Source organism: Aulostomus chinensis, chromosome 11 (assembly GCF_037954235.1).
Source record: "Aulostomus chinensis isolate RoL2024-O1b breed Wild chromosome 11, RoL_Achi_v1.0, whole genome shotgun sequence".
In the NCBI taxonomy this organism is placed as follows: domain Eukaryota; kingdom Metazoa; phylum Chordata; class Actinopteri; order Syngnathiformes; family Aulostomidae; genus Aulostomus; species Aulostomus chinensis.
Genome location: NC_141330.1, coordinates 3722270 through 3741793, shown reverse-complemented (window position 1 = coordinate 3741793; position 19524 = coordinate 3722270). Strand labels below are relative to the sequence as shown.

At 45.8% G+C, this 19524-nt stretch overlaps 1 long non-coding RNA gene and 1 pseudogene across 1 annotated transcript in view; one reads left to right on the top strand and one right to left on the bottom strand.

Annotated features, from left to right (window-relative positions):
• LOC147252886 (uncharacterized) overlaps positions 1 to 13274 on the top strand; it is a 37916-nt gene extending 24642 nt beyond the window's left edge. The window contains exon 3 of the long non-coding RNA XR_015118496.1: positions 12883 to 13274. This is a non-coding gene — a long non-coding RNA (uncharacterized LOC147252886). The remainder of the gene's footprint in view (positions 1 to 12882) is intronic.
• Positions 13275 to 16943: 3669 nt separating this feature from the next.
• On the bottom strand, positions 16944 to 18105 carry LOC147252885 (elongation factor 1-gamma pseudogene; annotated as a pseudogene).
• Between the last annotated feature and the right edge of the window lie 1419 nt (positions 18106 to 19524).

Genomic DNA, 19524 nt, shown 5'->3' with positions numbered 1-19524 from the left:
ATGTGGCGTTGTGGCTCGGTAGAATCGAGTTAAAGTGGGTTTGGAAACTATTTTGATTCAGTGCCAAACACAGAAGCTACGGAGGAATTGGAAGTCTGACTTTAATTGAATTCACTTTGTCAACAGGCTCCATGAAATTGTCAAAGCAGAAATGTGAATACCATCTAACCTGATGAATTAGACAGAAATATTTCTTTAATTTAATAACATGTCCGTAAACTGAAAGGTTAAAAAAAAAAAAAAAAAAAAAAACAGACAACCTCTTTCATTTTTATGTCTAAAATATGTTGGAGGAATGCTTTTTTTTTATTAAACCGGGTTTTAGTTTTGAGGTCACCAGCCGAATATGACAGTTACTCAGGAAACACATTTTTCCAAACTTTGTGGGAAAATGCTCTCGTTTTCCATCATCCACAGAGCCAGGCAAGTCGATAGATTCCCCTCTTCGTGCTGACTGCTAGTTAGCTTAGCATGATGAATGGAAGTGGATGGGAAGTGTTAGCACGCCTCAGTAATCAGCTTCAGGGTCTTTGTTCGTCCCATCGTAATCTTCCTCCTCCTCTCCTACAAAGTCATTTGCAGTAGCGGCCGTCAGCAGAAGCAGCAGTCGATCTTCTTGTCACCAGCAAACGTTTTGTTGTGTTGACAAAAGCTACGAAGGCCCACTGCGCCCAGTCAGGAGAGCAGTTCTGGCTCTGTGTCTGACTGTAGGATTGAAGTATCTTGTCATTTTAACCTCATATTTCATTTTGAATATCATACACAACCTTAGCTCTGCTGATTCGGGAGGACCCTTTTTTTTTTTGGAGAAGTGTATTTGATGTCCTCTGACGGAGGGATGCTCCCTCTTCCCATCCACTACCATTGACTGTGCTAAGCTAATGAGCTGGTCTCAGCTCTCTGATGAGAAGGCGATCTTCTGTCTCGTCTCGGGACCGTGGACTTATAAACATTTCCCCAAAAGCTGGCGTGTTCAGACTCCTCAGCTCTTGTTGTGACTTGGCTGCGTGAGTCCCGCTCAATCATCGTTTGCTGTCTCTCACCGCTGGAGCGACTAAGCCGAAGGTGTCAGGGATGGCAGCGCCACTAACAAACGTGTCAGAATGTAAATAAGTTAATGGAAGTGGGATTGGATTCATTCATCATCGCTGATGACGGCGGGTGTCGTCTTTCCTCCCCTGTCAGGCGGATGTGTGTGGGGGTGCACAGGAGTCTTTGCTGGTCCACAATAAAGTACTGAACTAACACAAACACAAAGCCTGACAGAGGCTTTGACCCCGGTGGAGATAAAACACCTGGCAGGCCGGGCGCCAGGATGGAGAGAGTGGGGGGGGGGGGGGGGCACTTGAGAGGGCAAACCTTTGAAATGAATTAAAACGGCAGTTATCTCGCTGCTGCATCTAGTTGCTCCCATCCTGTCGCGTTTGTGTTTAATGGCCGCGTTATGTAATCGGAATATTTGGGGCAGATTGCGAGGTCACCACCTAAAATCGGTCCGTCGTTGGCTTAATGCAGTTCATTGAATTAACCAAGTAGTCACCTCTGACAGAAGACATAAAATCGTATAATATACGTTCATTTCACGGCTGTTTGGAGGCCAGCAATAAACCCGGGTGTCCTTCCCTCACAATGAGCTGGCAATCAACACTCTAAATACCACGGCATTTTCATCGGGGGTGTTTGCACGGGCTGCTGACAGAAAACGCCCGTCACAGTCTCCGCTATTTGCTACAGAGCAGCTGAACATTGCGTCACGTCTTCTTTCCAAAGGTCTCCGTAGGAGCATGGAAGTCTTCCCGCTCCCACAGAGACCTTTGTCTTCTCAGCTGTGTTTGTGAATTCCTTTGATTTATTTATTTTTTGGTCCTGAATTTGTTGCAGTTAAGTGGGGGGTTTTTTGTTGTTGTTTTTTTTAATGAATGAGATGCTAGCGACCTGACAGGCTACGATTCAGCTAACAGGCTACTGCTACATCTGGGTGTGCTGCACCACACGCAGAGGCTCACAATCCACATAAATAACATGGATTCATCACTTTCATCGTCCAGTTAGAGTGTTTACATGTGACCACCTGACTAATGATGATCATTTGCCTCTTGCAGCTATGATATTATTCAGGCGACGGTCGTGTCTTCTTCTGTCGGATCTGCTGTTGTAGGACCCGTTCTGGGACCTGATCTGGATCAGAGCGACCAGATGCAAAAGCAAGACGACAGCTGACCACACTGGTCCACAAGTTTCACAGAATTTATGATCACGCCAACGTGTTTCATTTCATCTTTCTGAGACGATCGCGAAATTTAATCTTTCGTACGCAGGGTGAAAAAAATGCAGATTGTCTGTGTGTGTGTTTGAAAGTCTTTGTTGTCGGTGTAGCCACAGGTGGAACGGAACGGAACGGACAGGTTCAGTGGAAAGAAAGGAAATAATGTGAAGCACACTGTGAGACAGACAGCTTATCAGCTTGTCACCTCCCTGCTGCTTTACCTTCCAGCTTGTTTTAAAAGAGCACAGAAACCTCAGGCACCTGTGGGTCAATTATCTTCAGTAAGCCTCCGAGCTCAAATTATTTCACAGGCGACTTCTGGAAATGATAATCAATGCTCCCAGCTGTCAGCGGGAGCTACCTCGAATTAAAAGACTGGAATAACACCCGCGGCAAGAAATGACAAAAAAGTTTTGTCCTTTCTTTCATTGTTCAATTGATTTGTATTGCGCCTGTCACACACCACGACTCCCCGGAGGAGAGAAATTCAAAATAATATCTTGTCTTTGTCCAGATTATTTCTCCAAGGTACAAACTGAGCTTCATTTAAAGGGACAGCTGCCCCCCACAGTCAGGAACATGTCTCCTCCAGCCCGGAGAACTATTCATCCATATTTATCCATCTCGATAGTTTTGAGACCATGTGGTCAAAACAAATAGCCCAGACTGCAATGTTCTGATGATGAAATTTACATCACGGGGAACCTCGCACGCCGTAGAGACCACGGAACAAAGAACAGCAGCTTTACAGACGCAGCTGTTTGTTTGATGCTGCTGTAGAACCGGGGCCACGTTTCAGGACCTGCAGCGGTTGTGTTTTTCTAGTCTGAGTATTGACGCGTCCACGTCCCAGCAGCCTTTAGTTCCATACGTCTGTTTGGAGGGTGAAAAAAAATTCAATTCTATCTTGTTCACTTGCTTGTACTTGTGCTTGCTTGTCTTCTTCATCCTGTCGTCCACTTTTCCTGCTTTTTGCCTTTTTTTAAAAAAGGATAGTGATGTAATGTATTATTAGGGTGTTTTTAGCGACACACATCCACATTTGATTCCTTTTCCATCTGATACCAATGCTGATTCTTGGATATTACGATTGTTTTTTGTTGTTGTTGTTGTTGTTGTCGCCGGCACAGTTACGCCAGGAAGCTGCAGTAAACCACGCAGCACCTCGATGTAAAAGAGCGAAAATAATCCCAAACTTCACAAGTCGCAACCTCTAAAGGCTGAAGACATCTCTCATGTTGCGTTATGTCAAATTAATTTTCAAATTCATTTCCCCGTGCTCCAGCTGGGAGCACGGGATCTTTCTGTGTGAGTCTCCATGTTCTCCCTGTTCCTGCGTGGGTTCTCTCTGGTACTCCAGCTTCCTCCCACAGTCCAAAGACATCAAGAGGGGACGAGGCTGATTGATACTCTAAATTGACCGTGGGTATGAATGTGAGAGCCAATGGTTGTCTGTCTCTATGTGTTGGTCCTTTGATGGACTGGCGACCTGTCCAGGGTGAACCCCGCCTCTCACCCGTAGCCGCTGGGATAGGCTTCAGCCCCCCTGCGACCCTTAACAGGAATAAGCGGAAGACAATGGATGGATGGATGGTGACAGTCAGCACCGTCATTCCAAAAATCATGGATCTGAGTCATGCCTCTATCATCCACTCGTTCTGATCTTCCAGCTCCGACTTTCCGCATTTACATGTTGTGTGTGTGAAGCAATCCAGGTGTGGATGTTGAAAGGCAACATCCACACCTGGACACCTCTTTCCTCGTGTCTCGGCAAGATCGGCCCCTGAAATTCCGCCGGGGCTGATCAATATGTCATTCCAACCGTTTTCTCAAGGTTCCCCTCTGTCGTGCCCTGCAAGAACTGGAGCTGCCACCAGGGATATTCGCCCAATTTCTTGTCGAACTTCGTCAAGACACATTTGTTTAACAAGCAGCATCTCAGTAAGATAAATAGCTTGTAAAAAGGTTATATTGTTAAAGGGAAAAGAAGACATTTTTTTTATTCTTTTAAGCTCATGATATGTCACTACACACATTTTAAATGATCTGAAAATATCACTTTTTCCTGCGATAACAGCAAAATCCAAGAGAAAAACTCGATCGGGTTATGAATGCGCCCACACAATATGAGCTATTTGTCTCAGTGATTACTTTTGCGTCTCATCTGTCTGTCTTTTATCTCTGAGAGGCTTTAAGCGCAGCAGAAGTGCTGCCGCTTTTCTACAGTTATTCTCAAACTCCACAGGATAATTTGTCTCATATTGATTTATTCTCCTAGAGGGGGGGTTGGGAGAAACTGAATTCAGTAATCTCCAATTGAGAAGATGATTTATATCTGAGGAGACAAAAGGGGGGAGAGAAAAAAACAACTGTGAGCAGCAAAACATTCCTCTGGCTCTCCTGCATCTTAAAAGAGAGAATATTCATGTTGGGGGGGGCGGGGGGGGGGTGTCAGCTATTATTCCCTTATAAAGACACGTTCACCCGGTGCGTGGACCTGTACAAACAACGATAAGGCGATGAACATTTAAATGTAATTGAGTTAATTGTATCCTGCGAGGAAACTGGGTCACTGCTGCAGAGAACAGAAAGTTCAAAAACAAATGATTAAAAAGGCACTTGTGAAGTTGGTATTTCTGCTTCTGCCTTTAAAAGAAGCCTCAGAATGCTGGCGTCTGGTAGACGGCTGTCTAAACATTTGAATAAAGTGGGAGTCCGTAGTTCACGGATGTTGTTTGAAGAGCATCTGTTTTATCTGCAGTTGTTCTGAACAGGTTCATTGAACATAAAACTTGATTGACCCCGTACAGAGCTGAGAGGATTAAAGCTGCTATGTGTAGGAACGGGTCAACTGTCAAATTTGGATCAACTGAGTCCATTCTCGCTCAAACGTGGAAATCTTCCGTTCTGGTAAGCTGGCTACTAACTAAACAGAGCATGACGTCACGTACACAGGGAAGACCTGTTAGATGCTGGGCCGTGAGAAAAGCCAGATAGGCCTGGGGAGCTGCGTCATGTGGTGAGGCTCATCTCATGCAACAAACGTGGCCGATGTGGCTGCTCCACAAGAATCACTGTGCTCAGCAACTGTTGCTATGCTAACATTACATGTCGCGGAACGGAGCCGGCGTGTTTTCAGGCTTGGGAATTCGGAAAACCTCTCTCCCCAGATATTTCCAAACAAAGAGTTTAACCCAACACTGAGGGAGAAGCACAGGTGTCAACGATCGATGCTCTGCTCAGTGCACCGAGCGCCCAGCTGGGAAAAAATGGCGCCACCTACTGCTTGTGTAGACAGATAAACTTCAGCCTTTTGCAGAAGAGTTTCATGTCATGTCCGCGCCTTGCTCGATGAAAGACCTCAAGGTTTGATCAACCCTCAGAATTTCCTACATGTCTCCTGCTCTCTCGCAGTGAACCCCAGACGAACCCGAGTCGATGACTAAAGATGATTAAACCAAAAAAAATTCAGTCAATGATTTAAACGGAGCTGAAATGTGGAGCTGAGCAACTGAGGCGAGGAATCGAATATGAAGATTCAGAAAGTACACATTTAAATCCCCTCCTTCTGAACTTACCAGTAACCGAAGCCTCTTGCTCCGTCTACCAAGAATAATAATGTTAAGTTTGGACTTTGGTCTTCGCGGATAATTGAGTAAATGCAGAATCGCTAAACATATACATTAGTTCAGATGCAGCAAGTGCAGAGACATTAGCGCTAAACGATGCCATATCTTTTGTGGAAATGCTAATATGTATTGATTTGAAATAAATAATTGAATAAGTTGTGTAAAGAGCATCAACAGTACGTCGACTTTTGATTCAGTATTGAGACAGGAGCGGTTGCTCCTATGTACAGGGAAATTGTCTGAGCAGCGTAGGTGGTTCAGTCCGTGCAAATAACGTGTCATTTGAAGCAGGAAAATTAAGAGCTGTGGCTGCAGGCGACTGTGTGGAGGATTAAGCTTCATTGTATTCCTCTTGTTGTATTGAGGAAAATGTGAGAAATGAGAGGCAGAAGCGAGGCGCTCCTTTAGTCGGCAGGATTAACTCAGCCGGCCGTGTTGTATAAAGCGCTGAGACGCGGCGTTCCTTGTGATCCCTCAGACACTTGACCTTAGGGGGAAAAGACTCTCGACACCTCAAATCCTCATCTTTGTTGGATTTCGGGATTTACATTTCTACATGTGCGGAATATCTCACTATTTAGTGCCGTCTGATGAATATGGCTGAAGTCAGTTCATGAGAAGCTCGCTGTAATTAGTGGCCATTAAAGCGCAAGACAATGGGCTTCTGCTAATGCTCCGCTCAAATAAACATTCAGTCCTACTTTTGAAAAAAGAAAGAGAATGGTCTGACTGGTCCAGACAAAAAAAAAAAAATGCCTGGGCCAGAAATCGTTCCCACTATCAGGGAATCTCCCGATGATCCGACGGATGAACAGACAGGCAGTCATTTCCTGTTAGCGTGGCTCCTGATGTGGGAGCGTCGCCCGATTCCTGGGGCAAGCAGTCCTCCACAGATGCTGCAGGGAACATACCTGAATGTCTGGCCAGCCCGCAGATGATGAGCAGTCGGGCAATCCTCCCTCCACCCCCACCCCGCCCTCAGAGGGTCAATGCTCAACAGGTGCAGCAGCTTCCAGGTGTAGGGAAGCCCGGGAAGGTGCGGCTTTGTAGTGCGGAGTGAGCATCTTCTGGTATTTGCCTAGAGAGGCAGAAAGAGGTTGTGATTGGTGTGTTTGGGGTTTTTTTTCTGTAAAACACGAGAGAACTCTTAGGTCGGGGGGGGGGGGGGTGTAATCAAGCAGCCAGGCTGATTTTCACCAAATTTTTTGCCGCAGTGTAGCAAGTGTGAAAGAAATAACCCAGCCGGTTTGGGTCAGATCCATTCAGCACAACAAAAACCTGCATTTTTTATTTTTAGATTGGATTTGACTGCACTGGTTACCTCTGCCAAGGAGTTAATTACCTGATCACCAGCACCGGTTGGTCTGTTAGCAGGATTTGCAGAGTTGTAGATGGATTTTGGAAGGATGATGGAACTTTGGTCGAGGTTCAATCAATCACATTTTGGAATATTGCCTTGGTGGGGGGGGGGGGTTGGTTAACGCATGCGCTCTGTCTCATTACTCTCACTTTCCCCACGCCTTAAATCCAAGCTTGTCTGGTGGAATCAGAATCCCTGTAAGCGAGCCAGGCTCAGCGTTTTGTCCGTCACTGAACGGTGAGGATGTTGTTTCGTCTTAATTCCTCCTGCGAGAGGATGAACTTCCTACAGTATCGGTTTAAATGAAAGAATAAATCTCTCTCTGTCTCCCTCTCTCTCTCTCTCTCTCTCTCTCGCTCGCTCGGTCTGTCTGTCTAATATTTCAACATCATTTCCTGTGAAAATGGAACTGTGAAATCATCTCTCACATTGTACTTTAACCAATTGAATATGCACAGTAATTGTATGCTATCTATGATATGATTACTTATTTACCTTCTTTCTCTTTCAAACTTTCATTATTTTCCTTCCTGCTTCGCTTCACCTCCATTAACATTTGCTAACAATCACTGCGCCGGCTCTAAGTATATGTATTTATTTCTGCCACTGGAGGAATGTTTCAACACAGCTTGAATGCAGAGATTGTCTGGAGGTTTCAGCGGACAGCTGCGTGTGCTAGCGAGCCGCCAACACAACAGCACCCTGGTATCAGAGCCTGGAGTCAACAGACCCCAAGGACAAACCAGCACGACCCACAAATGCCGGCGCATTAATTATTCAGGCAGGTAGCAGAGGGTTGACGGAGGCAGATAAACGTATTTTACAATCCCCCTCTTGATTTTTTGCTGCTATTCAAGATGGAGGGAGGGAAATGAGAGTTGCACATTTGCAACATCCAGTTTATCTCCTTGAATGAATAATAAAAAAATTTAAAAAACGTAATCCGACAAAATGAAAGACAACAAACGCAGAGAGGACAAGGTCTTTGAACCCCACTACGGTTCAGTTTTGAGGAGGCTGAAACAGGTCGACAATCTCTTGACTTGTGTAAAGTTTCTAAAATTGTTTTGGTGAACGTTAGGTTTGCCCAATGGGAGAGAGCTCCAGGAGTCAACAGCATCCAGAAAATGACTGAATCAGCAGGCCCGGACAAAAGAGTCGGTCTCTGAAACGCTCCCAGTGGGATACCAGGATGAGATAAAACGTCACAGCTGGAACGCCGCGCGGCCGGCCTCGCTGAGATCTGGGCGTTACACTTCAAAAGGGGGATCTTGGCACTCCATAGGGGAAGTAGCTGTTGGTCAGGGAGTTCTCTTTTGACACTGAAACAATTCCAGTCATTTTTTTGTCTCTATCATTTGGACCCAAACACATGAGACGATGGGATCCAGTCTGAAAAACAACAGTTTCCCATGAGGCATCCGGGGGCCTGTTGCGAACATGAGAGGGTGAGTATTCAAGTTGATTTGCGTCAGCCGGGTCCAGCTTTACCTCCAACGGTACATTAAAGATGAGAGGTTCATTTTCCTCACTTGCATCGTCAGAATATGTGAGTTACAGAACAAAAGGCCGTTCTGCTGCGGAGCCTTGGCCCAGCGGCCAGCCCTCCCCAGCAAGAAAGAGAGCATCCTGGGAGACGCAGGTTGTCAGTTAACGACTGGCTTTGTCAGAGCTGATTTGAATCTCCATCTCCCTTTTTTGTGCATTTTGTCTTTTTTGAAAAAGGCCAGAGCTTCCCCAAGCTAGAGATGAATGGTTTTTGTGAATATGCAGTCTGGGCTGGAGAGCAAAAACAGCAAAATGTGCATTCAAATCCTGTTGTGGAGAGACGGGGGGTCCGGGGGGGGGGGGGGGAGCAGAGCGACTGTCCTGGCTTCTGGAATGATCTTAACCTGTACTGACTCGTCCCTGAGATCTTCTAGCCGCTTTGATGAGGCAACCAAGCATTTTTACTGGCCGGAGTCAAATTACCATCCCGAGCAACCACGCAGAACATTAAGCTGATTCAATATAGGCTCTCTGTGAGAGCGTCATCATCTCAGAGGAGAAGCTACACGAGCTACATGCCGCAGTAAAGTTTGTAGACTTGCAAGAGAAGACAAAAGAGTCCAAATGAATCCAGTCAAATTGTTCTGACCCTCAATCGTCAGTGCTGCTCAGAACAAAGGATCCTCTCCCTGTGACCCAGGTAGACGCTGTCATTTATGTTAAAACCTCCCCGCCTGGTGAATATCACACATCCTGCCGGCAACGCAGGCTTTTTATTAGAGAAGTCTCGGAGCTGTCTGATAAGCCTGATAACTGAATTAGGTTTATTTGCTCCGACTCAGCAAAGCTCCTTCAGAGCGAGACGACATCTTCCAGCTGTTTCCACAGGCCGCTCTTCGTAACCTCTAAATTGGCTCCGGCGTGTAGAATCCGTTCCCCTTTTTAAAGACGACCAAAAAAAAAAACAAAAAAACAAGAGTTCCCTTCCAGTTCTGCAGACGGTGACGTTAACTGTTGCACCGCAGCAGAACTGTGGAGGGCTGCTGTGAGTGTGTGTTCACACGCAGTCACGGGAGGTCCGTTCTCGGATTTTTCGCCTGTGTTTGAGCCCCAAAAGGTTCATGGGAAGAATAACAGTTGTTCTCTTCGCACTCCTGCAAATACAAGGTTTTCCTCTTGACAGCAATGATGTGTAAATTATGCAAATGTATAGCTGAATATGTATGAAGCTTGTGTATGCCCCTGAGTGTCTAAATGTGTGTGTGTGTGTGTGTGTGTGTGTGTTTGTGTTCACCATCAGTGCTGCATCTGTGAGTTGCTTCTGCGTGGGCAGCAAGATCTCAGCCTCACTGCGCACTCTGTCACCAAACGCTCCACCTAAACGCCTCTACTACTTATCTTCCTCCGGGGATTAGGAATCATTGCAAATAATGCCGCACGGCGTAACGGACAACAGCCACGTTATTGTAACACAACTGCCGATAAGACGCTGTGCTCACCGCGGGGCTTTGCAGCCTGACTATCTCAGAGTGGAACACACAGAGAGAAATGAGGATGCTGCGTGAAACCTTTGTGGTCTGACTGTTCCAGCTGCTCTCAGAGTAAACTCACCGACCGCTCCTCTGCCAGAGATGCGAGACGATGGGGGCGTCGCTGGACTTGGCTTTGTCTCCCAGTCAGAAGGATGATGAGCAGGCTTTGTCTCACCGCCTCATCACTCTCTTGAAAACACAGAAGTCACGACGAGGGTGGGGAATGTCCTCGGGAAGGCTTATTACACCGCCATTTCTGTTTCATCCAGAAAAACAAACCTTCACTGATCCCCAGCAGCCGGCGAGAAACTCCGTTAGTGATTATTCAGATTTGTCACAGCAGTTTTGTTTTGGCCGGAGCAGTAATGGGACACTCTCTATCGTACTTTTACCAATGAATTGCGGTGTGCTATTACAGCCCATGTGATCCTGGTCCAGGAGTGAGACACCAGGGGATTTGTCCATGTGTGCTGAACTCGTCCCTAGATATTTTTTTATGACGTCCGATGCACCAAACTCTCGTGAAAAGACTCGCGAGAGAGCAAAAGCGACACAATCTGTTCTGATTTAAAAGAGAAGGGAAGAGGGAAATGCTTTCTGATGCAGCGGTGGATGTGGAGTAGATGTGGAGCTTCCGGGCCGCGGAGGAGCTGGAGCAGAGAGAATCACACCGCTTGAGGAAACGTAGTGGAGCCGTGGCTAAGCTAGGTGGGCTAACGCGAGGGCAGCAGGCGGCGGCGAGCAAATGACCCGTCAACCTGTATGGAACTTCCTCAGCTTTCCCTGGTCACTGACTATCGACTTGAGAGGTTTCTGCTCTGACACGCTTTTGTGGTTTCTGTGCCAGCTGGCCTCGCTGAGCCGCCCTCACGAGTGCAGACGAGTACTGACTTGGTGCGACTGTGAATCCTCTATGAAATCCTTATAAAAGTTGTGCCGTGCACCTCCAGCTTAACCCAGACCAGGAGCCTAATCCTAACCAGAACTAATCCTCAGCGTTATCACAACTTTGTTGAAAATATTGCATTTTCCACTCTCTGCAGACCTCGCTGATCAGTCCTGTTGTGGGACATTTGTCGAATTATGCATGGAAAAACTCAACACGGCTTTTCTTCAGCGTTCGTACGAATGAGTCTTGAGACTAAACTGAGCAGGACAGCTCTGGGAATGGGAATGTTGCTGAGGGATCCTGGTGTGCCGTTTGTCCGGTCGACGCCGCTCCTCCCAAACAAATCTGACCTCGTTGAGGTCGTCAGGAGGTGCACAAGGATCTTGTGTCTGGGTTCCCTTCACATCACGTTACCAGAGATTTGCTGTTTAATTAAAAAAACAAACAAAAAAACAAAAAAAAAACCATGGTTGTCAGAAAACCCGAGTTCTCCTGCAGACCTCCCAATGAGCATCAACACACAGCCATGACGGAAAATGTCCGTCAGCTGGTTCTGGGACCCCTGTCCGGCGGAGCCACCAATGTGACCTCTAAGAGGCGGCGGTGACCTCCGCATCACAGACATTTGTCCTTCAGATAAGAGAGGGACCAAGAGAGGAGGAACTGTGATGAACGGAAGAAGCAACTGTGCAGCTGGGAAGATCATGACACCAAAAAAACAACAACAACAAAGAAGCTGCAGATGTAAATCTGGTGGGTGGGAATTTACTTTCCAGACACACTGATCTTCCCTGAGACTGACCGGCCTCATGTCCCTACCCTGACCGGCACGGCCCAGACAGGTTTGGACGTCACGTTTCTCTCTCTTTATTCAACATCTGGGCTTTTTGTTGTCTTGGTTTCCGAGTTCGAAGAGCTCCCCTGTCCTCCCTGAGTGCTTTCAAGTCATATACAACAACTTTACGAGACAGTTTCTACTTGGAGGACAAACCAATAAAAGTGAACCAAAATCGGGGGATGAAAGCGGACCGTTCTAAGCATCCTCAGCGGCAATAGATGAAAATTGAACTGCTATAAGTAATCCCTTTCTCTGCAGAGTTCACTTAAGCTGCTGCTGGCATGAAGAGCTGGCAACTCACAGCCAGCTGCTCCAGAGGTGGAGCTTTCCAGCTGAGAATGTGTGCAATTGAATGAATGCGAAGCTGGAGAACAACATGCCCGCTCAGCAAAATCCTGGGCCGGGTGAAATAAGGTGACTAAAAACCACACCGATTCCCAGAATACAGTCATGAAGGATACCTTGTTTCTGAGCGGAAGGTTGCTACCAATTATAGCAGATTATCTTCCCTTGAGCCTCGAGAGCCGCCGTCCCAAATGTCAGCAAACTGAGCTCCCACTTATGCAAACCACTCCTGTTCTATTTTGAGCCCATGAACTTGGGGGAAAAAAAAAAAGGCTAAGAAAGCTTCATTTCATGTGTCACGGTTGCATCCCCAAAGGTGAAGTCAGCAAATAGACTGCTTTCTTTTCCTGGGTAAAGTGAACGTGGCAGCGCTCGTGCTTGCTGCCTTCAGCACTTCAAGGCTGTGAGAGAAACTTTATTGATTGAAATATTCTTTTTTTTTTTTTTTCTTCTTTTTTTTTTTTAAATACAGTTATTCCACACAAGTACAGATCTGCTGATATTGGGTTTTTTTTCTTCTTCTTTTTTTCTCCAGTTTGGACCCCAAAAAAAAAAAAAAAAGGAAAAACCCAACCCCATCTCATGTTGCAGGTTCGCTCAAAAGGTCGCTGAGCAAAGCAAATAGAGAGACGAGCCGGCTGAAGTGGAGCAAAAGCTGAACGCCACTTTCTGGAAGACATGAAATCACTTCAGCTACCAAGGTTAGTTTGACGTTTTACCATCGTGTGTTGTTTGTTTCAAAGAACCCCCCCCCCCCCTTTACTGCCTCTTCCTATGTGCTGCGTGTACTCTCCATGCCTGCACTTGAATATACTCCTGCTGTCACCTGCAGGACAAACGCGGCACTGCGTCTCCATCCTCGCTATCCTGATTTGTTTTTCCTCCCCAGGAGAGTCAACATCATTAAAAATAGATGTGGCTGAAACAGCTTCTCCTGTGTCCTGGGTAGTGTTTACATGGATTCCTCCCCGCCAATAACATCCAGAGGGGTGTAATGACCGCTCGCTGGAATTCTAGCAAACCCTGCTGGACTCCCAGAAAACAAGATAACAACTGAGGAGTTTAAAAAAAAAGACAGCCTGAGAAACATAAACATGACGTTTGGTTTGATATCACAAACACTGTTGAAACTCTCCTCATGGGGGGGGGGGGAGAAGGAGACAACAGTATCCAGGTAGAAAATTGGAAACCTTATTTATTTATATGTTGTTGTTTTTTCACCGAGTAGCTACAACATTCAAATATGTCACCGAGCCAAAAGCGGCCGTCATCTGCTGGCACTTGTGAATTCTGACAGGAAACAAATAAAACATTTGGTAGCAAAAAAAAAACAAAACACAAAAAACAAAACCTCCAGATTGTTTAACATGCAGATGACGCTGCTACGACCGATTGCGCAACACCGCCTGTTTCATTCCAAACTCAGATCCACAGTGATGCAGATTAGGAATGTCAGTTTATCACCTGGTCAAAACAGTTGCCTTCAAATGGATGCGCTAATGATGAAATCTGTTGGGGGTTTTTTTTTGCTTCTTCTTCATCTTCTTTTTCTTTTTGTTCCTTTTTGAAATGTTGACTGATGAATTTAAGATTGAGCTCTTGAAAAAAAAAAGTTGTTTTTTTTTTAAAGAGAAAGAAAGAACTTAAAAAAAAAAAAAAAAGCTGCTGTTTCAACACCAAGATTAAAAGAAAAATTATCGTGTAAAGCTGCGGCAAGACCGTCACTCAGCCGTCTTTTCATTCGTCGCCTCCTTTCAGCGACTGATATCAATCACGTCGCAGTTCAAAAGGGGGATTATGGTCGTGCTGTTGGGCTTCAAAGCCCCACGTCAGTCTGTCCGCAGGGGATTCATCTGCAAGCCCGACAGCCCCCACTGTTAAACAAACAAATGCTTCCACCACTTCTGCTGCCAAATATCTCACTCGGCCACAAAAATACAATTTCAAAGATGCTACAAACAGCCTCTCGTCACCTTTCAGGACCGAGCCGGGACCTGAAAGGCCTCGCTCAGACTTCCCTTCATCCTCCTCCGCTCACACTCTTTTTCCCTAAAAGTTAGTAGATCGGGTTTGCGCTGTCGCGACAGCGGCACCCCGCTTACTCAAACCTGTGCCAGTGGTGCCGGTAAAGGAGCGGGTGGACACTTGGAGATCCTGCCTGAGTGTCCAGATGTCGATTATGCAGATGTTGACAAACAGATTTGAAGCTTTCTTCATGACGTCTGCGAATGTCAGATGTCAGGTGGTTCTTCAGAGGGTCCACAAATCGCAAAATCCAGATCAAGTTTTAATCTTCTTTTTTGTGTGTGTGTGTGTGTGTGTGTGTGTGTGTGTGTGTGTGTGTGTGTGTGTGTGTAAGTTTATGTCACTGAATTCAAAGTGAATTTTAAAAGCCTAAAAATGTGTTGTGGCAAAAATGTGGTGTTTTTGCTAGCAGATTCACAAAACTTGTGGGGTTGCCCGTACATAACTTTGGTTTAGTGTGACCAGTGAAACTTGTCCACGCTGGTGCCTAAGCTCATTTTAGCTGAAATCCCATCAGCGTTTGTGGATTACTGAGCGTACAGCCAAATAAAGAAGACGTAGATTAACCCGAGTGTTTTAGACAGTTTAAGTGTTGTTATCAATCGGTCTGCATTGCCTTCGAGCTGTAAAACATGGGCTGGCGTTTTGTGACTTCTGGAGTTACCAAGAAGTGATGCAGGGGGATAAAAACCGTCTTTGTGATTTAAAGACAAATAACAGCGAGTCCCTGAAAAGCAAATTACACTTTTTAGGAGAAGTATCGCTTTTAGTGGGGCCTCTGCTCGGACTGAGGATGTAAAATTAGCTGGAACCCGTTTTCCTACAGCGAAATGAGAAATCCCAAATTTGCTACTTTTCACAGCTGAAGATGTTCCCGGCACCGCCAAATCTCAACAAGTGCCGTTGCCTCCCTCGTGAAATCCCAGAATCTCTACTTTTATTGCTTTGTGAAGCAAGAAGTTGTTAAAGCACCCCCGAAATGTCAAACGGAGACCAAAACTTACATTTAATCAATTTTAAATTTGGTTTTTTTTTTGTTGTTGTTGTTATTTTGGTTATTTGTCATAATCCCATCCTCTCCATCCCACCTCACTACTTACTATTCACCGAGTGTTTTCAGGTCATCTCTGCGAGTCCCAGTGGACGTGGAGAATTTCCCTCAAGAGTTGTCGGGTTTGTGTCACGTGACGCAATTGTACAGATGGTGACACAACTGGTAATGACGCCGGTGTGGACAACTGGAGACCGCGGCCTCGATCACAACGGCGCTGTCTCTGTATCAGAGCACTGAAACACAGCTTCGCTCCAGCTCTGCCTGGCTCCTGGAGGGTCACGGTTGTGGTCTCGATGCTGTAGAAGCTCACTCATCTTCTGATATGTTTATATGGTTTGCGGTTGCACATTTTATTAGCGTGGTGTTTTATCTGCAGTCTTTTATTTGGTTTGTGTAGCATTTTTCACAGGTTTAATGCTCCCGGTGCTCCAGTGAGTGTCTGTCTTCCCTGCTGCAGCATGACTGTCTGTTCTCCTTTCTTTCTCAGTTTTAGTACTCAAAGCCTCTCTTCAGAGTCTAAAATAACCTCCTGACACCCGCTAACACTATTTTTTACCCGAGAACAATGTTTCCGGTCGTTGAATGCTGAAATAAGATATCTCAAAATAATAATGCTGAAACTGAAGCAGAATTGAAGACATCTTGTGCTGGAATTATAACTAATCAAAGTTCCACAGTAAATATCTAAAATTTGAATGACTTTAAATGTAGTAATCTGTTATCAAATTTAGGGTTTGTGGCAGGCGACTGATTTTAATGTTTGTGAGTGATTTATTACCTTTGTGGGATTATTACACAAAACTATTATTTTAAGATTGAGAGGAAATGTAAGATATATTCCTTTGTCCAAACCCAAATCCAACCCTGATGAATGTTCGCTGTGCGGGTTAGCCATTTACTGTAGGCTAGCTAATGCTACGTCACACAGGGTTGATGATAGCAATGTGCATTAGCCTACTTAGTAGCTAGTCTAAATATCCACTTTGTCAGCTGTAAACATCCTTGATAATATTGACCAAAGCAATGTAACGTTAGCCAGCTCTGCCGCTCGAGAAGCTTGAGCCGATGTTGTTAGTCAGTCGATCGGTCAAGATGGAGATCGCAAACACCTGATGCCAAATGTGGCTTAATTGTTTTTTGATCCACAGCATTTAACAATTTAACATTTATACTAGCTACAAAGTAGGCTAACGTAACGTTAGCTAGGCTACAGTAAATGGCTACCCCGCACAGCAAACATTTATCAGGGTGGGATTTGGGTCTCCTCTCAACCTCTCCGGGTTTTGTGTGTCACTACTGCAACATTTAACCACATCGGTAGCTTAAATGAAAGTTATTTGATCAAAACAACAACACCAACAGTGCTCTGTCGCAGTTTAGAACCTCGGATGTTGGAGGACGTAGCGTTGCTATGTGTAACTGGGCTGGGGGTGGGGGCTTTGAATTGTGGTTTAATTTTAAGTTACTTCGTGGTAGGTTTATGTGACTGAAATTTCATGGCTCTCTGAAAGAATACGTCATTTTGGGGGTTTTTTTGTCCATACAGGATACCCCTCGGAGTCTAAATGCTCCTAAAAATATGGCAGCGCCACTGTAAGAGTGTCCTCGTCACAGTTCTTCCGCTTGAAGTCGTCCATGTTGGATTTGCTCTTCGACAAGTGAGCGAAGGGGTTCTTTGCCTTTGGCTTGGCAGCCAAAATGGCCTCACACTGGTCCATGTCCTCTTCTGGCTGTTTCTTTGGCGTTTTATTGTCCTCCTGAGGCTCGGCTGCTTCCTTGTCTGCGTTGTTATTTCTCTCTGCCTCGGGCAGTGAGAGCACCGTCACTTCAGCTTTCTTTCCTTTCTTTTTTTTCTGTTTCTTAGGCTTGACTGCCTCTCTGACTTTATCTTCTGTTTCTGATGTTGTCCCTCTCTCCGGGGGTGCAGATGGTTCTGGATCAGCCTTCTCCATCTCTTTATCCATGTCCAGGGGTTTGGTGTCCTCCTTCACCTCATTTTCTGTCTGAAAGTGGGGTGAAGGAGGCACTTCAGCAGGTGATGTAGCTCCTTCACAGAGTTTAATATTCCCCAGAACAGCCAAAAACTCTGGCTGGTGGACACATGCTGAAAACCAGCGGTTGACATTTATGAAGTGCTGGCGGATCGACGGCTCAAGCACCAGTTTCGCACAGGCCTAGCATGGAGCAGGCCACCATTATGTCAGCAAGGCTGACTCTCTCCCCTACCAGGAAAGTTCTGGTTTCCAGGTATTTGTTTAACATTTCAAGGATGCGTTTCACATCCTCCTTTCCTTCTTTGGTGTCCTTTTCAGAGCATTCAGTGATACCCAGTTTGGGGAAGACCCATGTGCTGGCTGCTGGCTAGATAGAGTGAGCAAAGCTCACCCTCTGCAGCACCTGTGCTACATCCAGGGGCGTGGCACCGCGCAGGGCATCATCGCTCAGGCAGTGAGCAATGGCACTACTCCCAGACAGACAGACACCGTCATCCCCCTTGTAGGCAGGAACCTTGCCCAGGGGGAAGTTGCGGAGAAACTCGGGTGTAAGGTTCGTCCGCCCGAAGGTGAAACCTGGTGGGTTGCAGGCCACGCTGGGCTGAGCTCCGTGGTGCTGGGCCACAATCTGGGCAATGAAGGCCCGCCAGTTCTCTGGGTGTGTGTGCAGAGTCCCTGCTGGCATCTTCAGAATACCACTAATGAGCAGTAATAAGATGCATTACAATTAAATCTCTTTTTTTTATCAATGAGATATTTCACCCTCAGGTATTCACGCAACAGGGAATGTAGATCTCTGTCAGAGGGGCCTTGGCAATTCAGAGTCTCCTTCACAGTTGTTGGGTTTTTTTCATCTCATCTTCTCCAGTGTGGGAAATGGATGATCGGCTCCTTTAATGGCAGGTTTACTTGAGTTTAAAAAACCCACATGTCCGTGGGTACGTGCGGTGGGAAAGGGTTTTGAATAAATGTTTTATTAAATATCCAGTTATGACATAGCTGGATGCTGTGGCTTCTGCATTAAAGCCCTCTTCTCTCAATACACCTACTGATGTTACAGGGGGGAATTCAAAAAAAAAAAAAAAAGGAGCCATTTTGTGTTTGTTTGTGGCTTCTCGCCTGGCGGATGAGCAGCTCCAGCAGCGACTTCTTCTGCAGTACATCTCTGTCGTCTACAGATTACAATATCACAGTTCCTTTAGTGATGACAAATCTCTCCTGTCCAGGGGTCAGAAGTTAATAGGAAACAAACTTCAACATAAACTATAACTTCCAGCTGACAACTCATCTGTTAACAGTAAATTCCTCTCAACGCTGTGAGGACTATTTCCCCTCCTGCAGCATTTATCTTCCATTCTATGTCCCGTATGTACACAGAGGCCTGTTTCTTGGGACAGCACGGCGATGAACAGCGAGCGGGGAGTGCAAGCGAACCATTAATCTCCTCTCCTCGCCACACAGGAAAACAACCCACACCGTGAGCATTTCCCTAGTACTTATAGTTCTGCTTATTTACCGTTAAAGCTGTGCGGAGGATGCAAACCTGGAGAATTTGCTCTAAAAGCAACCACAAAAAGTTGAATAACTTACTGTGTGTGTCGGGGGGGGGGGTTAACTGTGAATAGATAACTAGAAATAGCAGCAGGGCTCTGTCTCTCTCGCTCAATTATAGTCCCAGTCGGAATCTTTATTACTGGCCTGAAACAGCACCTGTGCTGCCAAAGTGTATGGAGAAGGAAATAATTGGGCGGGGAAAGAACAAAACAAAACCAGAAACATCTGTTTGCAACAGTGAAATTTTTAAAAGCAAGTGTCCTACAGCACGACGCAATGAGTGTGCGCATTTTCTCCGCTCGATCAAGCTTTATTTATACATCCGCTGTCGAACAAATACAATTAAAGCAGAAGTACTTCGTTGACAGAAAGCTGGGAGATTGTTCAAACGAAAGACGGGGAAATAAGATTGAGAGCCTCACGTCCTCTGAAAGATGAGAAAGTAGTTCATAGTTCAGATATTGATCAAATTTTAAATGATGAACACATGATTATCCCGTTGAGCCCCAAGAGTTTCTGGAGGTCAAGTTCACCTGAAAAGAAAAACCCT